At 40.8% G+C, this 10,334-nt stretch overlaps 1 long non-coding RNA gene across 1 annotated transcript; it reads right to left on the bottom strand.

Moving 5' to 3' along the window:
- Nucleotides 1-5,843: 5,843 nt before the first annotated feature.
- Nucleotides 5,844-8,264, bottom strand: LOC142085265 (uncharacterized). Its single transcript, XR_012674595.1, has 3 exons — nucleotides 8,185-8,264; nucleotides 7,332-7,392; nucleotides 5,844-6,627 (listed from the first exon to the last, which is right to left on the bottom strand). It is a non-coding gene; the product is annotated as an uncharacterized LOC142085265 (long non-coding RNA).
- Between the last annotated feature and the right edge of the window lie 2,070 nt (nucleotides 8,265-10,334).

Genomic DNA, 10,334 nt, shown 5'->3' with positions numbered 1-10,334 from the left:
TTATATGATCGCACACTGAAATAAACACAGCGTGTGTGGGTGTGTAGAGCTGCACCTGTACATATAATGAAATATTGAAAGAAATCCACTAAGTTTTGTTGCAATCCCACTTGACAACGTTCTTGTACATTTTGTCCTGCATGTTCAGCAGCCTTACCCCCTGCTGCTGAATCTTTCTCTGGGCTGGGCTGGGCTGCCCTGTGTACCCACCTCCCTCCCTCATCCCAGAAAGAAACCCCCCTACTTTGTCATTTCCTCACTGCTTTCATTCTAAAGACCAAAACCATCTGCCTGCAAAACTTCTGCTGAGCTTAAAGTTGCTGGAACAGAAACTGGGCACAGAAGGCAATTTGCACACCCTTTGGGTCTGCTTATTTGCCTGCTTCATAAAGATCATATAGGCTTTCCCCATAAGGCAGCTACTGACTGGCGAGTCCTGCTTTGGCACAGAAATATCATACATCCTGGGATTGGTTTTGAGAACCCTCTTTCAGCCAGTGAAATGACACAAACCTATAACCTCATGGTTTATGTGCAGTGTAGAGCCTAGTACTTAGTATACTAAAAATACTATTACACCAGTCAAAGAGCACAAGGAGTACAGACATTGTTCTCCCTGTTTTTCAGAGGAAGAAACTGAGCCAAGGCATCCAAGTAAATTGCCCAAGTAAGCATCAAACATTAGGCTAAATTTTGGAACGTCCCTACTTACCTGGAATTTCAAGCTGTGAAGTAATTTAAAGCTCCTTAAGACTGAACAATTGCCTGCCAGGATGGGTAGGAATCTCATAATCGGTGGTAACTTAAAGTACAAGAGAAAATACAGAGAAAATTAAACCATTAATGCCATGCAGAAGTGCTGTAACCCCTGGATGTTGAGTTAGAAACATTTGGACTTTGTGTTGTAGTTCAGTCCCACCATAAAGACATGAAGTCTGCATACCTGTACACATTTTAAGGAAACAGGAATAATAAGAAATATAAGTTACTCTTTCATACGTTACAACCAGACTCCGCATTTCCTAATGGCAACTGTAGAAGGAGAAAGTACTGCCTAGTCTTTAGGCCAAGGTACTATGAGTAGAGAAACAAATTCCACTCTGATTTTTGCTCATAACTGGCTGAATCAGTCAATCATTCCATGCCTTAGCTAACACATCCATATCACAGGTATTATAATATCTCAAAATATTTCCTTTTACCGAGAAAAGAGGCCCCCTCTTTTCCCAGCCGCATATTCTGTTTCCCCTTCCTTTCTGACGGATGCTTTGGCAAAAGAGAAATTTGTTTTATGACATTTACTGTGTTTGTTGTGCTGACATCATAGAGTCAACGAGAACAAGTATTTATACTTCTATTATGCCTTCATTGAACTGAACAAGGTGTTCAACAGGACATTTTAATTATAATCCCACTTCTAACAGCGTGAGTAAAGGTGTTTAAAAAACACAATCAAGCATGAAATAGAACAGTAAACATGCCATTTCAATTACAAAATTATGTATAAGCACATCCTTGCACAGTGCAACATTTGAAGACTGAGAGAAATGCTAAAATCCTATCTGAAACCCTGAGAGGTTTTGTGCACAGGGTTGAAGGAGCCGAAATGCTCTCTCCTCACATTCTTTTGTGCACTCACACTGAATTTTTGACTCCAGAGGGAAACTCACAAAGTCCCAAACTGACAATTTTTGTACAGATTTCCATGGAGGGAGACTAGCCATAAGCTTTTTTTGTGTTGCAGTGTCATGTCAGACACTTGCTCTGTTTGGGGAGCTCTTTTTTACTTCCCAGCCCAATCTTGCTGAAATTGAAAAGCAAAAACACTGGCAGATCCTTGCATTGTTGTCCACCACACCTACCTGTACCGGTACAAACTGCTCTCCACCAGGAATGCAACGGAGTAAATACTGTATCATGTTTATAGAAACGTGAGCCACCAGAAACTCCTGGACATCTATGGTCCCTCGGGGCACAGCAGGATACTGGGCTGCCCTGCAAAGTGCTGTAAATCCCCCGGGCTGCCAGGAGGGAGGATTTTATCCCTCACTCAACACCACTATACTGTGGACTTCACCAAGTCCCTGGTTCAGGGAACTGATGCAATATATTTTTTTACAGTGGACACTCAGGGGAACGTATTGAACTCCAAAATTGCACTCTGGAAACAGCGGCGGAGCTGCCTTCCCATTGCAGAGACACTCACTCCAGGAGCTTCTGAAGAAGTAAATGATGCCTCAATTTGGCAAGTACACCCTCTCTCCAGTGAACCAACACACACTGCTTAAAATAATACAACGTCGTCACTGCCAAGCCTGGCAGTTGTGACAGACTGCTGTAATTCAGGGCTTTTTGGCATTGTAGGCGAAAGGGATCACTGCTGCTCCAGTGGTTAGGGCTGGGGACGGGACGAGGAGGTCTGTTCTGTCCGTGTGGAGGCAAGCATGCAGGGAAAGGGCAGCTGAGATGGGAAGCTGGCAGCTGGGGGTAGACTTGCTAGCTTTCTGCAGCCAGACAGGAGTGTGGACAAAGGCCGCTGCTAGGTGGGACTTTCCCCTGGCCTTCAGGCAAACTCCTCTTTCCAAAGCAGCAGCATGATGCCCACCTACTTCTCCAGCACTCTGGAAGCACATATCAAACAGGCAATGAGGCTGCAATCACTTTGCTGCCCTAAATAACTGTCTGTTTGGCCAATGTGTAGAGCCAGCTGTATCAGAAAGACCTGGGCACAGTGCTGTCCCACTAAGCAAAGATGAAATCTTTTCTTTTCTGCACGTGATACCACTGGGTGCTCCAGGAGCAGTTGGCAATGTGGTGAATATTCTTACCAAAGCATGGCCAAACTACCCCAGCCTGTCCTCTGCAGCCCTTGGGGAGACAGTTTCTCCACACAGTCCCAGAGAGGAGAAAACTGGAACAACTCGCATTTCTGCCATGCAGATTAGACTTGAACCAATGCTGGATGCATTAAGTTCCCAAAGACATCTGGAGATCATAATGTAAAATCTGGTGCTATCTCGTGATCTGGACTATTATCTTTTCCACAAACCATACTGTTCTGTTTAATAGACTATGCGATTGTCCGTGGTATTGGATTGTCTTCTAGAAAATCTGACCTGGAAATTACTCTGTTATTATGATTTGAAATTAATAACTTTCTCAAGAATTTTATGGTCACTTAGATGAACCTGTAAATACAGCAGATAATTAGGTGAAGCATGTAAGAATCAGTATTTAATAATCTGCTAAACATACATGTAAAAGCATTTAACTGACAAGACAGTATACTGGCATCTGTAGGTATTTAATAGCACAGACAGCATTAAAAGTTTGACTGCTATCCCTGTTTTGAAAAATAATTTGTTATTCTCTCACTAGCCTTTCAGAGCTGAAGGAAAAACTCGGCATATTTTTTCTGTTTCTGGAAGAACCTGCCTTTCTCAAAATTCCAGAGCACCTCATTAGTGGAAGCCTTGGTTAGCTTATAGATAGCTGGCAGAGGCGTTTTGTTGTGCTTGTTTCCACTTCGATTTCCCCCACTATTATGAGTAAGTAGACATAACAGCATAGTTTTCATTACCTTTAATGGGAGCAGAATCTGCTTTTACTTCATAGCTATTTTCCATTCTTTTCCTGGCACTACATAGAAACACATGTGAGGTGAGACGCGGCAGTGAGGTGACTTGGCGGTGAGGGTTCCAAAAGCCAACACTAAATGCAGATAACATATTTTTGACTAGTTATGCACATTTACAGGCATAACTGTACAGAAATTTAAGAGAAGCACTATATGGAGAATTCATTAACTGAAATTTAAATTTGGGAAATACAGGAAATATGGGAAAACCTAAAATTCAAGGCCCACGTTTAACATCTCTCTACTTCAAGCAAATCAGCAAATGGGGCAAGGCTGTGAAGTTCATTTATACTAGAAGAAATGAACATGATTCCTGCATCTTCTCCTTGAATGTACCACTTTTGTTAGAGGAAAGCCATGCTGCTTTTGTTGTCTTTCAAAACGGCTGGATCCAGTTCAGGCCCTCCCCAGCCCTTGGATAAATCAGGTTCCAACCTCTACAACTGAACAGATCCACAGAAGATTGTCCATGGGTTTTTCACCACCAGATATAACTCAGGGCGTAATTAGGAACTGGGATCATGACTAGTTAGTCCTGTATAGTTATGAGAAGTAATGATGCATGGGAAGAAAAATATCTCATCCGATGAAGATAATATAATTTTCAGGGTCAGTTTTAGAAAGCCATATGTTTTTATTTGTACATTCAACACAGAAGCGAGCATGGAGCTTGGCATTTGAAAGGTCAGATTTTAAACTGAAGCCATTGTTCGAGCATCTTCTTTTGCAATGAGAAGCAGAAACAGCCCAGGCGAAGACAATCAGCCTGACTCCCAGCTCCCTGCCTGGCTCCCCTGTGCAATTCAAAAGCAGTCTCAGGGCTGGTCTACCTGTGCCTGCCTCCAGTAGGTGTTTGTTTCTCTTCCCCAAGCACGGGCACGCCCAGGGGATGAAGCCTGTGCAGGAAGACTTCCTGACTGTAGCTGCTGGGCATCGCTGAGCCCCAGAGCCTGAGCTGCGGCCTCTGCAGCCACCAGCCAGGACACTGCACTGCTTTGGGGCTGGGCACCTGGAGCACCAGCCAAGTTCACAGGTGGAGAGGGAGCGGAGAACGGTGACACCAGCTCATCAGCAGGCCCAAGGGTTGTCAAGACCTTGCAGGCATGAAGGCAAAGGAGAGTGAGAAGGAGGTAGCTGAGAGATGATACAACCGCTTTGCAGAGTACGACCACAACGGGAGCTGTAATCACAGAAAAAACAGAGTGTCTGACTGAAACACTATTTCTGCTTTATTGTGTAAATACAGGAGCTATGACTTCATGTCTCACACTTCAAGAGACATACTCTTGGGCTTGTTTTCTTCCATATCAGAGCTCTAAGAAATCCAGAATGTGTCTCTCTATTTCAGTTCTGGCTCCAGGTTAATCTCTAGAAACAAGTAATGTAACATTTCCATCTATCTTTTCTACTCTTTTGGCAGTTTTAATTATATTAATATGCTACGACGATTTAAACAAGACACATCTCAGCTTCTGGGCTGCTCTGTAATGGTTCAGCTGCTACATGTGCTCCAGCATATTTTGCTCAGCCAGGCTGCTGCTGGAGGCAGGGGGGAGGCAGAATAGTGCCCTTCTGTCATGAGAGATTTCATTGCACTGATCATTGTATGTTTGACAGATTCTTTGTCAATGTCAAGTGTCTTTTGTTGTTAAGCCCAGTAAAGCTAAAACAAAAGGTCTCCTAGATATTAGATATATAGTGACATTACTGAATTCACTTGGAGGCAGTAATTTTTTGTCAGCCTATGAAAAGAAAAATGGAGCTAATGGGAAAACAAAAGGAAGATGCCGGCATGCCTTTTTAGCTATTTTTGTTTATGTCAGACATTATGATTGACATCTGGCCCAGAACACCCCTTCAACCATTGAGGCTGGTGTCATGAAACAGAACAAAGAGAAATTGCCAGCCAAGAAAACACCACTGGCTCAGAAAGCACTGCTTTTTGTTTATTTTCTTTTAAGCAAGTGTTTCATTTTCAGTAATCAGTATCATTACACAAAAGTAGTTCACTCACATGCACCCCCCACTTACTAATTGGACTTTTAAGTTTCCTTCGTGTTTGCTTTCTTCCTGCCTACTTGAATGGCACCAGAGCGCTGGTTTGGTTGGATGACAGTTTGTCATAACAGTGATGTTTGAGGTTAGTGAAAACTGACGTGAAAAATACAATCCACTGGGCTTTAACTGAAATAGCAGCTCTGGTTTTTGTGGAGTTGGCAGGCAGCATTTTTAAACCCCTTTCACGGTGAAGGCAGTTACAACATGTTTTTCTCTGCATCAAGCAGTTCCATCATGAAGTACATTATCTATGTCTGTTGTCATATCAGGATATTGCCTTTGAAGAGCATTTTGCTGTTTCTTGTGTGGGCACTTCTCTAGTTGAAGTGCCCTAAAAGGGTTAAGGGAATTTCGTGGTCATTCGCCAGGGCCAGGGCAATTTCAAAGCTTTAAAATTTGTTTAAGAGTGATTTTTGGGAAGTATCAGTGACCAGAATAGGTCCTGCAGACACACAACACCAAGGAGTCTTTGTCACCAGCATTCTGCAAGTGCTGTAGAATTTCAGACTCTTGGTCAAAATTATATATCAGCAGGAGGAAATTATTCCTTAAATTTCTAACTTCATCTTGAAAGTATGGTGCTGAACATAAGAATAACAAAAGAAGACTTTTCACAAGACGAGAGCAAGACAGTCCATCAGCCACTTCCCTCCATACAGTTAAATGCTGAAATCATATCAGAAAACTCTTACCTTACCAAAAAAGATCTTAATCACTTAAAAAAATTCTAAGAAAGTTGGCCCTTGAATGCATCATGTGCTGGAGCTAGACATGCTTGCACCTTTTTAATAGGGCACCTTTCAGTATTGAACACTGGGGTATATTCTCCTGTAGAAGCACACACTTAACTCCCCTCAGCATTAATAGCAGATACGCTCACACATCGAGTGGAGAATTTCTCTCTGTCTCTTTGCACAGTGCTCTGAAAAGAACTTTGAAGAAATTGAGAAAAACAGAGAGAGCAGTATATTAATTTTAAGGAGATGAAAGCAGTACATGTCTTTCCTAAATTTCATGGAAAATGCACTGTTAGTAACAAAGATGAGTAGAAAATTTCAAAATCATTTTGAGCAGCATTAAAATCAGTCTTCCCTGATTTTCTGTTTTCCCCTTCTTTTCAAAGCACATACATTAAACTCATTTTATGCTTATAATGTATATAATGATTCTAGACAACATAAGAAGGACACTGGGATTCTTGCTATTTCAACGTATAAAGTGGCAAGCCAATTTATGCAGCTTAAACCATTGCTAAAGAAGATGTATCAAAAATTGCCTGTGATCATTACAAATAACAGCCTGAAATGTTCACAAGAAGCTGTTTGCTTATCATATTTTCATTAAAACATCTTTTCACCTGCTTTGCTTTTCCCATGCCTGTAACCTGCATTGTAATCAGTCTTATTAACTGAGAACATAAATATGATTTATTATGGTCTGATAATGGAAGCTGCATGGACCAAGAGAAGGGATATATTGTCCTTTGATAAAATGGCTCTTTTCTCTCAAATAGAGCTCTATCATGAGAGCATGCAGAATGTAGTGAGTGATTATTTCCTGAGGGTGAATGATGGCAGAACCCTACAGAAAATCTTCTTGTTGGCCATGACAGCCTCCGAGTGTCCCCAAATCTCACCGAGTTTGACAACCTGCAGACACTTTTGATGAACTGTATTCTTCTGTCAGAGACAGCCTGTCTGGGAGGAGAAAAGGGAACCTTTATCGTCTGATCTGCTATTATTGTCTTGATCTTTTATAAGCAATCTCTAATGCACATGAATATAATATCCTTTCACACAAGTGCCAAACATAATAGAAATGTAGTTAAAGGACCCTTTTCCCGGTTATGTAAATGTCCTAATACCATAATTAGAAAAGATGGTTTGTGAATGATAGCGGTAAGGAAAGGGTAATCAAAATGTTTTAACATTATCTTTCTGTTTTAAAGACTAAAATCTGTGATAAATAGCATTTATGGTAGATATGGGGAACCAGCTTGTGCTGAAGCTTTTACCTAAAAGAGAATAGTTTTGAGCGTAAAAGTGGTGTTATATTTTCATAAAACACATAAATGGCAGCTGGTCTTAAGCCAGGAATGATTACTGGCAGATATGACTTAAAGAAAATGAGTATTCCACTCAAAATCCTTCCATGGCTGTTATAAAAAGAACAAAGCATTATTATTGAGTAGTGTATTTGGACAAAGGGGTGTTCAAGACCAACTAAAGTTCGCCAACAAATCTCTCTTTTATCTATGTCCAGAAGAACAAGCATAAAAAAATCTTTTTCAATTAACAGCTGTACACATTAGCAAAATACTCGTCTTTCTCAGCTCAAGCAGTCTGGTTTATTTATCACAAAAAATGAAATGTTTTGGGGGAAGGTTTCCAAGTTGCCCAGTAAAAGCAAGATACTTGATTTTTCATTAACCTTTTGACATCTGGAGCTGGGATGTCCCAATATTAACTACTAATGGTCTTTTGTATTACCAGTTGGTGTTGAGAGAAGTCCCAATTGTCAGAGTCAAAAGGTTAATCGGCAATTTCACACTGGTGATGTGGTCAGAGTTTGCATGTTACTGCCTGAACAGAAGGAAGAAGAAAATAAAGTCATTAGGAGAAAACTACATCCCAACATTATTAAATCCCTCTTGTATTTTTTTGTTGAAAAATATTTCATGATCTATTTACTAAATATTCTGACTTTTCAGAGGACTTCGCAAAACTTTGCTGAGAAGTCCAGGTCCAAATATGTGACCAACTTGTTTGGTTTATTCTACTTTTCATAAGAAAAAAAAACAAAACAAACTTTACTCACCCACCAAGTGTTCAGCCCAGGCCAGTGTGAGGGAAAAGTCTTCCCAGTCTGTTACCCATGGAGATTTAAAAAAAACTATCGAACTGGGGCTAAACGAGCCTGAGACTTGTGTCCTGTCTCCTGGAAGTGAAGACACCTGAATGTCCATTCATTCAGGGTGAATTTCATAGTGCAGATGCCATTTCAGGGATAAAGGATATCCAATAGCAAAAACCTGAGTGTAGACTTTTCCTTCCTGCCCCCTTCTGCCTTGGTTGTAGAAATAAGTCAACAGCAGCATTCCCTTAACAAATATGGACAGCAATATTATTTCATGTGAAAGTACTCACATAAAGAGCCATGCCAGTACCTCAGCTGGTATCGTTCGACCAGAAGTAGCCATAGCATACTTTGGCTTGTGGCCCAAGAGCTCTCCTAACCATAGCAAAACCAGATTTATTTTCCAAAAGAAAATAAAAAATATTTCTGAAAACATTACAGCTTGGCATTTGCTACCAATAACAATTTTCACACAAAATGACTTCTCATTTGCCCTTGCAATATCTGAAATTGTTAACCATTGTTTATCTTGTGTTTAGCCCTGATCAAAAGCCTTCTGATGTCACCATATGGATCAGGCCAGTTGTTCTATGGTTTTGAGACATTCTATCTTTTTCCTATGGCTAAGACAAATAAGTAGTGAATCTTGCCCTAAACAACATCCTTCATCCTGGATATTTTCTGCATCATATAGTTTCTCTCATCTCTTTCTCCAGTTCCAAAAAAATCTACGACTAAAATCTTTCTTCTTTTGATTGCTTCAGTTTTAATGGGGAAAGGATTTTACCCTGAAATGTTCTGAAAAAAATTATCAGTCTTTCCAAGTGCCCTATTACTTAGTCCACCAATTAACTGACTATGGAGCCTGAGTGTCCTTGTACATCTTCCCAGTCCCCATCTGTATACTTGGCTGCATATGTTTATGCAATTAGAAATGGTGAAAATCTAATAAAATTAGGACAAACCTGAGTAAGCCATAATTCTGTTTAATCTCTCAAACTGGATTGTTGAAAGCTTGCTGAATTCCCCAAACCTCTCTCAGGTGCCAATGAATGAGTCAATATCATACCAAAGATCTCACAGCATAGCAGACGTAAATTTTACTCCCAGAATCTCATACACACCCTCAAATAACGAATCTAATGTCTCTAAAGTGATGGCAGGGAAAAAAAGCAGTTTCCTCCAGTTACCATCGTATTTAGTGGTCCAGAATGGAAAAATGGAGAATAAATGGCAGATTTACATGGGGAAGGAGTGCTCATTTTAAAGGCTTGTGCCTTCCTATGGCAATAATAGAGCAACCCAAGCCGCCTACTTTCAGGGGAGGACCACTGACATTATCACACTGGGCTTTGCTAGATCCCCTAGGAAGACTTGAAAAACTCAACAAGATGGGAGAATGAAGCTTTCTTTCATCTCAATGTGATGCCTCTGCAGACTTTTCTTTTAGAAGCCTGTTTTTACACTGTTTTGTACTGCAATGGTAACTGGTGGTTTGCATGGAAATAATCATCAGTCTGGAAGAATCCCAGACCACTCCATACCTGTGTCTTCTCATCACCCACCATTCAAGAGAAGCCAGGAAAGGAAGTGAAGAATGATTTTGGCTGAAATTAGGGGTAATTTTCTTTGAAAGGCAGAACAGAATTATTTAGGGTTGAAACACAGTAGAGCAATTAATAACTCTGTTCTTGGAAGAAAGGCCCCAAGATCTTTTATCTCAAGTTGTGAGGGCTTTGGTTTTGCATCTAAGCCAGCCTATGTATTCGTTGCAGAATGGGGC

The sequence above is a fragment of the Calonectris borealis genome, chromosome 8 (assembly GCF_964195595.1).
Source record: "Calonectris borealis chromosome 8, bCalBor7.hap1.2, whole genome shotgun sequence".
Lineage (NCBI taxonomy): Eukaryota > Metazoa > Chordata > Aves > Procellariiformes > Procellariidae > Calonectris > Calonectris borealis.
Note: the sequence above shows the minus strand (reverse complement) of the source record. Positions and strands in the feature narration are given on the sequence as shown.